Source organism: Sturnira hondurensis, unplaced genomic scaffold (genome assembly GCF_014824575.4).
Source record: "Sturnira hondurensis isolate 20B ecotype Veracruz unplaced genomic scaffold, ASM1482457v3 Scaffold0018728, whole genome shotgun sequence".
Taxonomy (NCBI): domain Eukaryota; kingdom Metazoa; phylum Chordata; class Mammalia; order Chiroptera; family Phyllostomidae; genus Sturnira; species Sturnira hondurensis.
Genome location: NW_028091359.1, coordinates 6,474,848 through 6,491,916, shown reverse-complemented (window position 1 = coordinate 6,491,916; position 17,069 = coordinate 6,474,848). Strand labels below are relative to the sequence as shown.

Here is a 17,069-nt window from a genome sequence, read left to right as displayed (position 1 = left end):
GGAGGAAACGCCATGGTTGATCAACAAAACTATCGTAAGCACTGTGCTAAATTTAACACGGAAGTATAACTTACATACCATACAAATTGTCCATTGTAAGTGTGCACGTCAATGACTTTTAGTTAGAATTGCCCAGTTAAATTTGAATTTCAGATGAACAACAATCCTCTTTTTTAGTGTAAGTGTGTCCCATGCAATATCTAAGACAGGCTTGCACTGGAAATATTGGGTTGCCCAAAAAGTCCATTATGTTTTTTCCATACGATGGCTCTAGTAGTACTCAGTTGTCTTTAACTTCTCTCAAAACAATTTTGTTAGATTGTATTCTGACAGCTGTCCTATCAGCATGCATTGAAAAAGACTTAATCAAAATTGGCAAATTTTTGTGTGGCCATTTTAATATTTAAGATGGGAAGAAAACATGCAACATTTTCAGTGTGTTATGCTTTATTATGTCAAGAAAGGTAAAAACACAACAGAAAGGCAACCAGAAAAGATTTGTCTGGTGTGTGGAGAAGGCGCTGTGACTGATTGAATGTGCCCGAAGTGGTTTGCAAAGTTTCTTGGTGCTGCTGACATTTTGGCCGAATAACCTTTGCTGAGGGACTGTCCTAGGCATTGGCAGATGGTTAGCAGCCGCCCCGGCCTCTGCCTTGTAGAAGCCGATAGCAGGAAATAGCCGACATACTCAAAACATCCAAATCAATAGTTACTGGTAAAAATGAAAAATGTGTTTTTTACAGAAAAATGAGGACTTTTTGGCCAGCCCAATATTTGTTTTCTGAAATTCAGATTTAGTGAGTGTCCTGTATTTACCTGCTAAACTTGAAAACTCCGTATTTTATAAATACATAGTTGTGCAATAACCACCCCCGTGTGGTTATAGAACATTTCCATCCCCCTAAAAGTTCCCTCTTGCCCATTTGCAGTCGACCGCCGATTCCTCAGGTCCCAGGCAACCCTGGGTCCGCACTCTGTCTCTGTAGAGTTCAGGAAGGCTGTATTTTGAAGTAGAGAGATCCAGCTGCTGCTTAGTTTATTATCAAAGTATTTGCATGAACAGTTCGGTTTCATTTTTTTCGAGCAAAAACACAGAGGAGACTGGCTGTCCAAGGGGGAGTGTCTAGTCTGATTGGCTTCTGTGTTGGCAGCATACAGAATGTTGGCATACCTTGTTGTCTTTAGACCACGTGGGTAACCCTGCCATGGGAAGGCTGAGAGCCTCTTGGCCTGGCACTGAGAACAGAGACCCTCTCCAGGCCCAGCCAGGGCAGGGCAGGAGCTTGGGAGGGGCTCTCGGGAGATCAGAGGCACTATTCAAGGACGCTGAGTGCTACACTGGCAAAGTGCCAGTCTTTGGTCACCCAGGCCCAGTTTTGGAGTGACGTAACAAAATATTTCATTGAGTTAAGTGTCAAGGTGCCTAGCGCTATGTCTGTTGCATAAATGGTAGCTTGACAACAGCTGTCCATGAATTCAGAATTCATTCGACACATATTGCTGACCACTCACTGAGGGCTGGAGCATTGATCTGAGGATGCACATGAAAGACAGCCCCTGCATTAAGAAAATTAATTCTTTGGCAGCTAATGTTTACTGACTACAAAGTGTGTGCTAGTGTTTTCTAAGTGCTTTATGTGTGTTAACATCTAATCTTCACAAATGACACAAGGCAAATACTATCACTCTCCCCATCTTGCCTATGAGAAAGTAGAAGCCCAGAGAGATTAAGTATGTCCCCTAAGGTCACACAGCTAGTCTGGGCCTAAAAGAGCCTTTTCTCACCACTGCTCTGTGCTGCCTGACACTGTGGTGTGGTAAGTTCGGTGGAAGCCCAGAAAGCAAGGTATCTGGGCCCCTGGGAAGGAGGGGCCAGGCATCTCTACGGGGGAGTTAACTGACCAAAGAATCAGGGAACAGCATTCCAAACAGAGGGAACAGTGTATGAAAAGGCAAGACGCAAGAGAACGTGGCAGGATGAAGAGTGACCAAGGCTTGGAACAAACGACATTTCAGAGCATTTTTTTTTAAAAACCTGGAATTTTCCTTAGGGGATAAAAGTCTGATTTTGTCAAGGCAGAGTCTCAGATGAAAGCCCTGATGACCTTCAGGAGTGGCTTGTGGCAACTGTCTCAGCTTGGTGAGCTGTGTCTGACCCACCCCTCCCCCCCACTAGGTCTGTTCTTCTGTCATAAAGGAGCTGACAACAGACTCGTGCTCTGGGACTCACAATAGAGCACAGTGTGGTGTAGGGCGTAATGCAGCTTAGTGAAACGGAATCACGTAGGCGGCATCCACTCAAGAGCTTTAAAGTCAGCACACGGCTGCCCACGTGTGACACCTGTGCCTGATGTGTGCCTTTAAGAGGGACCAAAACCTCTTGCCTTCCGCTCTTGGTGGCAGGGGATTTTCAGTGTTGGTTTCCATCTGGTGGAGGCCTCTTCTTTCTTCCTGTACCTGCGGTTTCTGGAGAGGTGCCAGGTGTCTAACCAGCCCTAGGCTTAGGAACATGTTTGCAGGAGACCAGAGGAGGGCAAAGTCCTCTCGCTGGCGACCCTCGCTGGCTTCCTGGTGATTGATCACTATGGGAACCGAGCTCCCTTCCTTTTTGCTGCTCCACAGTTGGGGGCGAACATTGTTGATGCCATTGCTGCGCAGATCAGAAGTTCCTTCCTTTTTCCTGTTGCAGAAATGCTGCAGCCACCGCCGTTGTCCTAGAATGGCAGCTCACACCTGAAGAGCTCGAGCTTGGGAAAAACAATCTCAGTCCCTGGGGGTCATGGGAGTCTTCTGGATAAGCGGTGAGGCCCAAGAACAATGCTGCTGTGAGAACAATGGCTGAACTGGGGCCCTGCTTTTCCCTTTCCCTCGGCTCTCCTAGCCACGTTTAAAAAATGGATTTGCAGGCTGTCGCAGGTAATATTGTGTTAGGTAGCAGAAAACTTAGTCCCTTTGTGCGGAAAAGCCTTCCACGCGGGCAGAGCCCCCTTCCACGATGCCTGTACCCACCTACCTGTAGAGACCCCAGGATAAATCTCTTCTTGGAGAGTAAGGCTTGCAGATGGACGGCATGTGTGGGTACAGGAGGAGAGGGGAGGTGCAGATGGAGTTGAGGTGCCACCTGCAGGGGGGATTGGTATTCAGGGCACCCTGCACACCTGCGTCATCATCAGTCACTTCCCCCTTCACAGGAGTTTCAGGTGGTGTCCGCTGGAGGCCTGGGGACAGCTGATGCTGCTGACATTCACCCAGCACTCAAGCCCCTCCTTAAGGGACCAGGTCCTGCGTCAGAGCACCCAGGGCCTGATATCACGCATACTACGCAAGGTCCTGGATGTGAGGATGCAGGGCAAGTGGTCAGTGGGGATCCCAGAGACAATGAAGGACACTCCCAGGCCCCTCGCTGGCTGACCAGGCAAGTCACAGTCAACCTCAGGCAACTTTTCTATAAGTTGGCCTAAGGGATGGGGTGGGGGGAAGAGGGGACTAAGGACACCTCACATTTACCCATTTCACTGTTGCAGAGGTCCATTTAAGACTCCTTTTCTGGTGCAACTGGTCATGAAACTGTGTGGGAGGGAAGCATTCCATTTAGGAGCTGGGGCATTCCAGGGCATCTCTAGAACAATGTTCAACCCCCCACCCCTTTACTCCTTGACCATCCAGGATCGTTCCTATGTCTCTCTTAGGTCCCTGTTTGCTTTCCATCTAGAGTGTCCCTTCATTTGGAGCACGCTTGCTCCTCGTCACACTGGGATTCTTCCAGGTTCTCAGTTGCAGAGCGGAAATTCACCTTTTGTTTTTGTCTGGACCCCCACCCCTCGGCCTTAGGGAGGAGCCAGTGGTGACTGAGGTGGTCCAGCCAAATGCCCTCAGAGCAGCTCTGCTCACCTCTTCCCCTTGGTACGGGAGGATGAACCTCATTAGGGGGAAACTCCAGTCTCCCTGAGGCTGTGCACTTACGGGACCAGCAGAAAGGGAGGACCTCGTGGCTTGCTCAGCTTTCTCCTCACCTCCCGAAGGCCCTCGCTCCCCTCGAGAGCTCAGAGAATTGGGAGGTCGAAAGCTGCAGGGGCTGCCCAATGCAATAACCCCCCAGCAACACCTGTGTCGGGGAGCAGCCGACCAGAGCTTGACTCCTTCAGGGACAGGGAACTATCTGGTCCGTTTTCCAAAAGTGGAGACTTTGATTGAGATTATAGCAGATTCACATGGATTCATAGTGAAAAATGTAGAGAGATCCCTTGTACGTTTGTCCAGTTTCTCCCAGTGGTGCTTGGTGAAACTACAATGTAATATATAGCAACCAGGACATTGACGTGGATACAGCCCACGGGCCTTACTCCATCGCCCCAGTTTTACCCGCATTCGTTGCGTCTGCGCGTAACGTTCTGTGCAGACCCACCACCTGCACGGGTTCGTGTCTCCAGGGCCCGCCAAAGCACAGGTGCAGCCCCACAGGCGTCCCTCCTGTCTTTTTATAGCTCTATCCACTTCCTTTTCTGTCCTCATCCCCAGCCTCCGGAAACCGCTAACCTGCCCTCCATGTCTAAAATGTTGTTATTTCAAAATGTTATGTAAATAGAACTGTATTTTGGAGGTTGGCTTTTTTTTTTTGCTCAGCATATTCCCCAGGAGTTTCATCCGAGGTGTTGCATGTATCTACTGTTCATTCCTTTTTGATGCTGAGGCGTCGTCCACAGTGCAGATGTGCTGCCGTTTGCGGAGCCGTTCGCCCACGGAGAGACATCTGGGCTGATTCCAGCTTTTCAGGAAAGCTGGAGTTACAAATAAAGCTGTCGTCAACATTCAAACATTCAGGTCCCAATTTTTCGTGGGAATGTTATTTTTTTTAAATTTCTCTGGGGAATTGGTTCATTTTTTAAACAGCTCTAATTAAAGCAGGCCCTTGAGGTTTGTGACGGGTCTCTTTGGAGACCTACCTGTGTTCTCACATCCTCAATGTTAGAAATGTTTATGCAGGTTCCTGGCTTGGTCCTGGATCACACAAATCGCAAGGCTGTCTGGGAGCACCGTTTCCGGTACCCGTTCTTCCACCTCAGCCTGTCTGCCTTTTTTTATTTGGACGTATTTGTTTGTTTTAATTTTGTTTAGTCAGGTGATGAAGCTGTAAAAAAAAACACAACAGGAAACATTAAGACAGTTGTATAGAATGAATCGAAGGGTTATATCCTAAAATAACCTTGGCGAATAAATACTTTCTTCTCTGTGTATTGCAACTGTCTTCAGAAGTTGACCCCTTCAGTCTTTGTCCTAATCTAAAGATTTTCCTATCGTGGAGCATTCAAAAATGGTTTTCTCCGAGGGGCACTGTGCCGAAACTTCGGGGCTCAGCTCTCGAGTCAGGCAGCCAGGGTTCCAATGGACTTTGCCACTTCAACTTAAGCAAGTGCCCTACCCTCTCTGAGGGGCTTGTTTCTCCCGGATGCAGCGCGGATGACACTAGTGTGGTTCACAGGCTCCAGTGAGCCAATTCCCGGGGAACGCTGAGGGCTGCGATCGGAGGGGGCCGCGCAGGGAGCGTTACATCCCACTTCCCAGAGAAAAGCTTCCTGCAGATCTCCTAGACCTAGTGTGTCCCTCAAGATCAAGGCCCTGCTGTCCCTCCCAAAGTCAGCCGGTCTGCCTCACTCCGTCGCCCTCACTCCCAGAGGGCCCCCTTTTTCCTCAGTTCTATATGTATCGTCCATGGCTTTTGTCATTCTCCTGCCCTTCAGACCCTGGGGATGAACACTGTGAGCACTTAGGCTGCCTCTTGTTCTCCTTCTGGGGTTTTCTGGTCCCTGCCACACTTGCTGTCTGGTGGGGTCTGCTGGATCTGCCCAGCTTGCCACAAAGGGGACACAGGTGCATTTTCGTGCTGTCCGGTTGGTCATTCACAAGCTCCAAGAACAATTTCGTGACCCTTCTTTGCATCGAGCCAGAACTGTGACCCCAGCCCACAAGCAGCAGAGGCCACTTAACCGTCTCTGCGACGACCGCCAACAACTGTCTTTTCCTTTTGTGTTTATCTTCGAGCCCGACAGTCAGCAGGAACACTTCTCTGACCCACACCATTGGTTTTGACTAATATTTGCCTCCTTAGTAGCTTCATCGGTAAGATGAAGAGACTGTTTATCTGAATGATGAAGAGAGAATTTTCTCCTGGACTGAGAGGGCGTGGCCTGTGTGGCTGCTGGGGCCACTCGGAACGGGCAGATGTTTCCTCTGGAATCACCTCTCTCTCTCAGCTGACTTTAACGACCCTCACAAACCATTCTTCACCTGCTGTGTTGCAGAGTTCTAACTGCAATATGCGTCTCTATCATTTCTACCCAAAAGTAGGGTGAAAAATGTCCAATTCTCCTTTCATATAAAAACAATGTAACTGTCTGAAGATAATGGCCAGATATTTCCCTAAATCTTAACAGTCGTACTTCCTTCAAATGCTCCTCTTAGGATGCAGTTTGAAGGCCCCTGCCTCAGTGTTTATCACTGGTCCACATGCTTTGGGGAGTCACACCCTCTCTGTCCCCAGAACTAAGCATACGAGTGGGACTGTCTTCTCCCCTCTTCTGAACTCTTTGTTTCCATTAACACTGGGAACTGTGATGTCGACCGCGCCCCTTTCAAACTCTTGCCATTCCCATTCGTGCTGTTGCTAAGTAGCATCTCCCTTATCCTGTATTTTAAGGTCAGCTTTGAGGGGTTAAGTTCAGGAACTTAACTTTCTGTTATATGTCACCATTTGGCCCATTTGGCCCATTTCTTCCTTCCAGTGACATCCTTTGGACTACTGACTCTGTCACTTGGCTTCTTCCCTGTCCCTCCCAGGGCTGTGTCATTAGAGAGTCAATCAGCATGTTTTTAGGAGTCCTTGTGTGAGTCATCCCTAAAAACGTTGACCAGGAGTAGATGGGTTGCTGGGGGAAAGAGGTGTTGAGCAGTGCTTTGGAGATCCCTGCTGTCACTAGGACCCCAGCTTGGGGTGCTGTCTTTCTGTGGTGGGTCACCTGTCTTCTGACTTTGCCTTCTCATCCTCACCAGGAGGACCTAGGTTGACACTGAGACCTGGCTGAGCTTCCAGGGCCCTCCTGGCTGGTGGGAATGGGCGGGGCTTAGCATGGGGTGAGGTGCGGGGAATTGCTCTGTGCCCCCAGCCATATGAGTCCTGCTGGGATGGGGGGGCAGAAGGGTAGAATGTGGATGTCCTACTATGGACATCTGACGTCTGGCTAGAGTGGGGCTGCTTCCTCAAGGAGGCCTGGTGAACCACCCTGCCCCAGCTCCAGGGCAAAGCAGGAGCTGGGGTGGAGAGCAACTCCGAGGGGGCCTCTCCCAGCCCAGTGCTTCCCTGCCTGTGGCCGTGAACCTGGACAAGCTGGAGCCAAATCCCAGGAGTAGGCAAGTGAGGACATGGAAGCTCTGCAGAAAGACCTCGAGCAGTTTGCCAGGCTCCCAAAGCAGAAGAGGATCACCCCGGGATGGCCCCAGGCTGATGCCGGGCTCCCCCTGGGAGTTCTTTTGGGGAAGATATTCAGCCAACGACCATCTGCCTTGTTGAGGTCGTTTTGAAGAACATGTGTAGGCTGCAGCCCCTGCTGCAGAAGTAGGCAGAGGAAGCTGACGACCACAAGAATGTGCAGGAGGCATGCAGGGCGGAGACCTCTGTGCTGGTCCCAAAGAGAAAGCAATGTGAAGCCCGGGACACAAAGGAGTATGGAGAACCAAGTGAAGGACCACATGTAGAACGTGTTCCTGCAGCGTGGGAAGGCCACCCTGCAGCAGATCGACCACATCGCTCTGCAGCCCGGGCTGGAAAAAGACATGTGGATCCAGTGTGTTGTGCAACTGTCCCCAGGAGGACAAAAGATCAAGTAGTGACTGTTCTCAATGAGAGGATTTTGAGGATTCCGGGTGTCCTTTCTCGGGGACGGGGGGGATTGGCGTCCTTTCCTCTGACACCAAGGCCTCATTTAGGTATCTCAGGCTATGTGAGCCCTCACTTCACTACAATGTGCTCCTTGGTCCCTTTCCCTGTGGGGGAAGCCTTTCCCTTTGGGTCTGTCACTACCCTGGGCTTTCCCATACATTCAAGGTGAGGTGCCTGCCCTTCCCAGAAAATGGGAGAGCGAGGGGAACAACGCTGAGAGTTGTTCCAGGGCATTGGGACTCAGTTCTCCCTTCACTATGGAGCTGGGAGCACAGCCGTGTTGGGGTGGGGAGTATGCAGAACAAGCTGGAGGGAAGGTGAAGTTCAGGGATGCTCTTGAGTTTAATCTCCACATCACTTATCACTTTGCTCTTAAGTAAAGAAGCCTGGGACACACACACACACAACGAAAGGGAAAAGGGAAAAGAAAAAAAAATGTCGACCAAGAGCTGGAAGGAGACAGCTGTGTGGCAGTCCGCAAGAGAGCTCTTTTGAATTGACCCTGATCAAAACTCTTTTGATGTCATTGTCCCGAAAATAGCAGGTACCACACACTTCTCCATGAAGACCCCAGGCCAGACTTGGTCAGATGTCTTTCTGAAATCCAGAAAGCCTGTATCTGCAGTATTTTACTGTTTTAACAGTCTAGTAACCCCAGCAACAATTAAAACAAGGTTAACGTGTCCTGATTCTCTGTGAGAAGCTCCTTGCCGGTCTCTGGTCATTTCCACTTCCGGCTTGGTAACTGCGGGTGTCCTGGACCGGCACCCGTAAGAATTCTGCTCTGATCTGTACTGTCTATTGGCCATTAAGCGCCTTCCCAGTTCCTTGCTGAGCAGCCCCCTTCTTGTCCCCCTGCTTCACAACCCAGGCTTCATCTAGCCCTTAACACCTGCCCTGATCCCTCCCCACTGTGACCCTCACAGTCAGCCCTTGTCAGGCCTGGCCCAGACTCCCCATTCTCTACCTTTCTCTAAACTCCCACCACAGTCTGGGCCTCCTCCATCATTTTTTCCGTCATAAGACTTGATTGAAGTTCTGATGCAGAGTGAGCTGTGACTCACCAGGAAAAAATGTTAGGGGATGCCTAGAAACAACGTTTTTACATACCTAATAAATAATTTGCGGGAGTTTTGTAGAGAATGAAGATCAAGGCCCCTGTGATCTGTGATTTTGGAATTCCCTGTCCCAACCTGCCCCTCCTTTTTTGAACCCTCACCTAAAGACATTGTTGTCATTGCTTTTAGAGAAAGGGGAAGGAAGAGAGAAACATCAATGCAAGAAAGAAGCATCAAGTCTGCTCCTGGACCACGGATCATACGTGTCTGGACTGTGGGTCATACACAGCCATGCCTGAATCAGGAAACAAACCCACAACCCAGGCATATGCCCTGACTGGGAATTGAACCTGCAACCTTGGCGTCTTGGGATGATGCTCCAACCAACAGAGCCACATCAGCCAGCATACCACCCCCCCCGCCCCCCTTTTTTTCCTAGCTCAAGACATTATCTGGGTTTCAGGCTAGGTACTAGAGGAGACATAGTTGTCCCCAACAACTTCATCACTTGGAGACCCAGCCCAGGGACAGCACCAATGTGGCCCAAAAAGCTGAAAGGAGAAACCTCTTAAGCAGGAGCCACTGTTTCCTTTCAAAGCAAGAAAATAGGGGATTTCGGGCTGAGAGCAGAGGAGAAAGTGCCCTCAGCTTTCTCCCACAGCGCTTCCTGCCTGATTTCCTTTTCAGATCTGGGTGACAGCTGATCACAATAAGAAAGATCACACATCTATCTGCTGGCCCCAAGAAAGCCAGCTGGGCAGAGACAAAGCTAATCGCACACTAGACTGAGAGCTACTCTGATGGGTAATGTTTTGTGTTTTATTTATTTATTTATTTATCTTTAGATGGGAAGGAGAGAGGGAGAGAAACATCAATGTATGGTTGCCTTTCACGCGTCCCCTGCTGATAGTTGGCCTGCAAGGAACCGGCTTGCAAGGAACTGGCCTGCAACCCAGGCATGTACCCTGACTGGGAATCGAACTGCGATCCTCTGGTTCGCAGGCCCATGCTCAGTCCACTGAGCTACACCAGCCAGGGCTGATGGGTAATGTTTTAAGTAGTTTAAATTAGTTTCCTCTTGTAAATTTCCAGAGCCTATATGCAGAAGTGGGCAAACCCCAGAGGGGTGCTTCAGACAGCAGCTGTCAGCCTACATTCCCATCTCTTGCTTTCTGATACTCTCCCTCAGTCCCTAATGGTAAGATATTAGGGGGAGGATGGATACCTAACACCCAAAGCTGTAGGATTAAGGAAACCAATTGGATTAATGGCTGCTACCTTTTCCTTGGGCCACCAGGTGAGGCTCCGAGACTCTTGGAGGTGGGAGTCTCCAGGCACTGATGGGGTGGGGACACTATTCCACTGGTAAATCCTGTGGAAAAGGGAGCAAGGCTCTATTGAAAATGCTTTTAAGTTGCAGACACTGAACTGAAGTGATCCCAGCACATGCGCAGCTGCTGAGTGTGTCGGCAGGGAAGAGAAACCGCCCAGGTAACGGGGTTCAGAGCTAGGACACTGAGGAGACTCGGCTCAGACTGCTCACCGTGAGTCTCAGTCGTGTTGCCCGTACAGGTCGAGGTGGGCCAACCGGAGAACCTCATCAGGGCTCCCCAGGTGGCCACTGAGCATTTGCTCAACAGCTGGCTTTAAAACAGACTCCTGAATCAAAGCCTGAAGATAAGCTGGAAACATCCTGTACTTTAGACCAAAGTCACTCTTTGTATCTGGAGTTCATTGTGTTGATCTTTAGATTAACAACAACCATTCCCTCCTCCCACCCCTCAAACCCGTGGTGGTGGTTCCCGTGAAGTTGTTTCTGGCAGGGTAATTGCTACGGGAACTCCTGATAAACAAGTTAGGGTTTCCTCTTATTTTAGTAAAGTGTACTTCGTCTTGGAGAGAAAGGACAGAAAAGGGTGAGCAAGAACAGAAAATATTCTATTGATTATGTTTGTTGTTATTATTATTATCGTTATTGCCGCTGTGACCGTATCGAGAGCAGCCACTGTCCGGCGGGTGTGGGGTCTGCCAGTATTTCGGAGTCGTACCCTCACGGAGGGGGTGGGCTGAGTGACACAGTAGAGGGGGTGGATTTGTAGCTGAACATGTACATCAAAGGACTTTTGTTTGAGATCAGATTGAGGGAAGCCCCTTGTAGAGTGCCATCGGTCTCCATCTTTATTTCTCCTATTGAAGATTTTTATTAATGACCTGGATGAGAACTCTGGTGATCTTCTGAGAAGATCTGTGGGTGATTCGCAGCTGGGAGGGAGAAGTCAGAAGACACAATCAGTTGTCGAGAACACAGGTAAAGGCTCTGCCTGGGAAGTGGATCTCCTAGCCCACCTTAGACTGAGGGGAAAGCTAGAGGGTGACACCCAGGGAGGGCCCCCTCTCATTGCTTAACTGCCTGGAGGGGCTTCTCGCAGCTGGCTTCACTCTGTGTTGGATAATCTGTTGACAGGCCCCTTCCAAATTCCCGAGGGCATGCACGGCCAGGCCTTTGTCGGTCCTGGTGCTTAGCATGGTGCCTGCTAGGAATCAGAGCCGCCTGCCTGTGCCTGGGGTATCCTTGATATTTCTCACTCCTATGGGGCCTCCTGGCGGACACTAGCTGGCCTGGCCTGGAGCAGGGGTTGGAGCTGAGTCTTCTGCCCAGGAAGGTGCCGTAAAAGTCCAGTTACCGGAGGCTTCAGAGCAAGTCAGAGAGGCACAGGCAGGAGGATGTGACTCTGAAACTTCCTGATACTTCACTTTCTGGCTCTGTTTCCTCATTTCTAACAGGGATCAGGCCACACTCTGCGGTGGGCTGCTCGTGGCCCCCAAAGATAACCAGGTTCTATCCCTGGAACCTGTGATTTTTACCTTACTTGGAAAAAAGGTCTTTGCGGTATTTAATGAAATTAGGGATCTGGAATAGGGGCAATTATCCTGGATTATCTGGGTGGGCCCTAAATGTAATAACAAGCATCCTTAAAAAAGAAAGGCAGAACATGATCTGATACACAGAGGGGAAGGTAGTAAGAAGATGAAGCAGAGAGAGGTCTGAAGAGGCCAGCTTTGAATAGAACGGTGATGCAGTCATGAGCCAAAGTGTGTCAGCAGCCACCACAAGCTGGAAGATGCAAGGAACACATTCTCCCTTAGAGCCGCTACCAGGGAGTGTGGCCCCGCTGACCCTTTGATTGTGGTCCAAGACACTGCTTGTGTACTTCTGCCTTCCAGAACTGTGAGAGAGATGTTTCTGCTGTTTTAAGCCACTAAATTTGTGAGAATTTGTCAGAGCAGCCACAAGAAATTGAGACACCTGCCTCCTAGGGCTTTCAAATGAACAACTTTATTGAGATGTATTTCACATGCCATACCATTCACCTATTTAAAGTGTACAATTCAGCCCTGGCTGGTGTAGCTCAGTGGATTGAGCGTGGGCCTGTGAACCAGATGATCATGGTTCGATTCCCAGTCAGGGCACATGCCTGGGTTGCAGGCCAGTTCCCAGCAGGGGCCAGTTCCCAGCAGGGGATGCACGAGAAGCAACCATACATTGATGTTTCTCTTCCTCTCTCCTTCCCTTCCCCTCTAAAGATAAATAAATAAAATATTTAAAAAAATAAAGTGTACAATTCACTTTTTAGTGTATTTAGAGTTGTGTAGCCATCACCACACTCAACTTTAGAACACTCTAATTACCCTTTTAAAAAAAACCCCACACCCATAGCAGTCACTTCCCATTTCTCTTCTAGGAAATACTAATCTGCTTTCTATCTCAATGGATTTGCTTATTGTGGACATTCCTGTAAATGAGATCAGATAATATGTGGTCCTTCGTGAGTAGCTTCTTTCAGTTTCTGCCATGGTTCCCAGGATCACCACGTAGGAGCATGCGTTGTACTTCATTCATTTGGTTGTCAAGTAATATCCTATGGTGTGGACATAACACACTGTTTATCTCTTCATCAGCTAATAGACATTTGAGTCGTTTCTACTTTTTGGCTATTATTAACAATGCTACTTTGAACATTTGTGTAAACGTGTTTTCATTGCTTTTGGATATATACCTAAAAATGGAATTGTTGCGGGGTCATATGGTGACTCTATTACATTTTTAACCTTTTTGAGGAAATACCAGACTGTTTTCCAAAGTAACTTGTACATGTTACATGTCCACCAGTAGTGTGTGACAGTTCCAGGTTCTCCACATCATCACCAACACCTAATATTGTCTGTCTTTTTTTTTTTAAGATTTTACTTATTTATCTTTAGAGGGGAAGAGAAGGAGAGAGGGAGAGAAATATCAGTGTATGGTTGCCTCTCGTGCGTCCCCTGCTGGGAACTGGCCTGCAACCCAGGCATGTGACCTGACTGGGAATCGAACCGGGATCGTGTGGTTCGCAGGCCCGTGCTCAATCCACTGAGCTACACCAGCCAGGACCTCTGTCTTTTTAATTATAGCCATCCTAGTGGGTGTGGAGTGATATTTATTGTGGATTCAATTTGCATTTCCTTAGTGACTAATGATATTGAGCATATTTTCATGTGCTGATTGACCATCTGCATATCTTCTTAAGAGAAATGTCTGTTCAGGTCCTTCGTCCATTTTAATTTTACTTTTCAATTGCAGTTGACAGTCAGTATTATTTTAGATTAGTTTTAGGTGTGCAGCATAGTGATTAGATAATTATATAAGTTCTACAGTGATGCCTCCCTGTAACTCTAGTATTCACCTGGCACTGTACATGGTTATTACGATAATGTTGACTCTATTCCCTATGCTGTACTTTATACCCAGTACCATTTTCTGACTATCAGTTTGTACTTTTTAATCCCTTCACCTTTTTCACCTAGCCCCACCCCCCATCCCTCTCCAGTCTGGCCACCCTCAGTTTGTTCTTTGTGTCTGTGCGTCTGTTTCTGTTTTATTTGTTCATTTATTTTGTTCTTTAGATTCCACATAAAAGTGAAATTGTAGGATCTTCGACTTTTTCTATCCTACTTATTTCACTCAGCATAATACCCTCTAGGTCCATTCATGTTGTTGCAAATGGTAAGATTTCATTTTTTATAGCCAAGTAATATTCTATTGTACCTATGTATCACATCTTCTTTATCTAGTTATCTGTTGATGGGCACTTGAGTTGCTTTCACATCTTGGTGACTGTAAATAATGCTGCAGTGAACACAGGGGTGCATATATCTTTTCAAATTGATGAAGATCCCATATCCTTCTTCTGTGATGTGATTAGCAGCAGCATCTTTGTTTTCTAGAAGAGGTAACCACCTAAAGCTGCTTTGATTCCCTGTCTTAGTAGTGTGGCCCATCTAGATGAATGTGGCTTCTTTAATTCCTTGGTTGTTGGACTTCCAAACAGCTCTGTTTTCTGACCATTCTGGGTGACATTTGTTCTGTAGTCTAGTGGTAATTTTTGCTGTGGTTGTGAGAGGTGGCAAGCCATGTTTACCTAAGCCTCCATCTTGACCAGAAGTTCTCTCATTGTGGGTTTAATTTGCATTTCTCTGATATTAGTGACCTCGAGCATCTTTTCATATGTCTATTTGCCATCTGTACGTCCTCTTTAAAGAAATGTCTATTCAGGTCCTCTGCCCATTTTTTAATGGGATTGGTTGGGGGTTTTTTTTGGTGTTTAGTTGTATTTCTTTATAATTTTGGATATTAACCCCTTATCAGATGTATTATTGATTAATATATTCTCTTATCCAGTAGGTATAGGACATTGTTCTGCATGGCATAAGCCCAGCTCCCACTTGGAAGGCCAGTGGAAAGCGAGGTCTAATGCACAGGACCCACGCCCATGGATAGGTTCTCCCATGGGGAATCAGGCCTGCATTGTACCTAGGCTGTTTTGAGACTTGCTTTTCGCTAAAACTCCCTCATCCTGAATTGAGGCAGCAAATATTTACTGCATATCTTTAAAGTAACTTCCTAAAATCGATGCTAAACCTTCCAGGGATGAGTGTAACCAGTTCAACCAATTTTCCCTTTGCATTTGTAAATATCCTTCTTCCGTGATGTGACTAGGAGCAGCAGCTTCTTTGTTTTCTATAAATGGTAACCACCTAAAGCAAACCTGTGCCTAGCAAATGAGGATCATCATGTAATGTGCCCAGAAAAGCAATAAAAGCTTGTCAAGGTAAGGGTCAGGCTGTTCTCCTCTTGGGAGAGTGGCTGTGCTGTCCCCTTTCCTCCAAAGGACTCAGTAGTCCATGTGAATTCGTCTTGTCTCGTCCATAATGCCACAGACCCCAGGAGCTGGGGTTCATGTCAAGTAGGTTGTCCTCTCATTTTATCGATGGTTTCCTTTGCTATGCAAAAACTTTTTAGTTTGATACAGTCCTATTCTTTTATTGTCTCTGCCCCTCCTACCAGTCTGGATGAATGTTTCTACTTTAACTCCTTGGTTGTCAGACTTCCATACAATTTAATTTTCTGTCAGCTGATTGTTTTTTGTTTTTAAATTTGTTGTTGTCCTTCTTTTGGTTGTGCGAGGAGGCACGGTATGTCTACCTGGGCCTCCATCTTGGCCTGAAGTCCCTGGTTCCACGTAAATTTTAGGATTGTTTGTCCTAGTTCTGTGCAAATGCCATTGGTATTTTGATACGGATTGTGTTAAACCTATGGATTGCTTTGGGTAGTATGGACATTGTAACAATGTTCATTTTTCCTATCCACGAGCAAGGTATTTGCTCCCATTTATTTGTATTTTCTTCAGTTTCTTTCTTCAGTGTCTTATAATTTTGTGAGTACAGGTCTTTTACCATCCTGGTCAAATTTATTTCTAGGTTTTGTTTTTTTAATGCAATTGTAAATGGGTTTGTTGCTCAATTTGTTTTTTGTTGTTGTTGCTTGTTTTTAAGAACAGAATGAACGAATACGTGTAATTATTTGGCTTCAGTGCCTGGAACATAATGGCTCTTGCCCCTCTTCCCAGGCCAGTGCCCAGGCCACTCAGTGCAGAGGAGAGCAGGCCCCCTGGCCCCTTGGATCATTGTGTGGCTGATTCGTGGTTAGGGCCGACTTGTCCATTAGACCCAGGAGGCGTAGTACCAGGGCCCACAATACTTTAAGGGGTCCACAAAAAATCTGTTTTTAATTAGAATAAAAGAGAACTTTCAGGTCAAGTAATATATATAATATTTTTGTTTCTACCTATGCAGTTGTAAAATATAATTTTATTTTTAAATGAAAGAAGGGGCCCATGATAGTAAAGATATCAACAACCAAAAAATTATATTACAACACTTTTCCCCTGGCCCTGGGAAGGGACCTCCAGTGAGGGACAGAGTAACACTGAGCCCTCCACAGTATCTCAGCCTGTTTCCCTTTGACTCAGTTGCTCACCTTTGCAAGGGGCCAGCTGAGGCTATGAAGATAGTACCAAGGTGGGCATTGAATTGGGAGCTTTGAGGCCCCCCTGGTGAGCTCATTAGGACAGCCAGAGTTTCCAGAGCAGCAATTTACAACTATTGTTATTATTACTCTTGCTTTCATTTTTTTATCTTACTGTACTCTGCTGATTAAATGTCTTTCAAATGCCAGCTCTCTTTTGATCTTCATAATAAGACTAAAACAGATACAATGAGCATGTTATTCCCATTTTACAGGTGAGGAAAGTGAACCTCAAAACACTGAAGTTATTAAACTGCAGAGAAGGACTAGAACCCCTGGCTTCTGGTCTGAGTGTTAATTAACTAGACCAGCGGCTACAGGCTGGGGGAAATGGCTGACGTCTAGTAACCTAACACCTTAGTCTTGAGATAGATGGGTGGTCATGCTGCCTGTAGCTCCCTGACAGGACAGCTGCCTGCCTCCCCCACCCCTTCCTCCCTGACCATACCCCATCTCCTCAGAAAACCCACTTCTGTAGATTTACTCAGTCAGCTTTCTTCTGCAGTCGTAGATTGGTGTGATTTGGGTTTGTGGGACTTGCCAGTATTTGGAAGCAGAAGCACAGCATGAATCAACCACTTGTTCCTCATTCAATGCCCTTTGACCAAGAATGGGAGCAGGGAACAGCATTCTGGGGGAAATAGGGTCCTGGGTGAGCCTGTCATGCCTGCTG

At 47.4% G+C, this 17,069-nt stretch overlaps 1 protein-coding gene, 1 long non-coding RNA gene and 1 pseudogene across 3 annotated transcripts in view; all 3 read left to right on the top strand.

The window, feature by feature from the left end:
* The first annotated feature begins 2,492 nt into the window (after nt 1–2,492).
* LOC119003796 (uncharacterized) lies at nt 2,493–9,312 on the top strand. Its single transcript, XR_005070023.1, has 4 exons — nt 2,493–2,801; nt 3,192–3,451; nt 8,319–8,477; nt 9,181–9,312. It is a non-coding gene; the product is annotated as an uncharacterized LOC119003796 (long non-coding RNA).
* Nucleotides 7,347–8,291, top strand: LOC119003795 (POU domain, class 5, transcription factor 1-like; annotated as a pseudogene).
* A 1,091-nt stretch (nt 9,313–10,403) lies between the features above and the next one.
* PECAM1 (platelet and endothelial cell adhesion molecule 1) overlaps nt 10,404–17,069 on the top strand; it is a 64,005-nt gene continuing 57,339 nt past the window's right edge. Inside the window, exon 1 of one of the 2 annotated variants that reach the window (XM_037070420.1) lies at nt 10,404–10,482. The gene's annotated coding sequence lies outside the window, so the exon portion shown is untranslated. Of the gene's footprint in view, nt 10,483–15,100; nt 15,141–17,069 lie in introns of those variants that run through there. The other variant, XM_037070419.1, reaches the window with a different exon arrangement.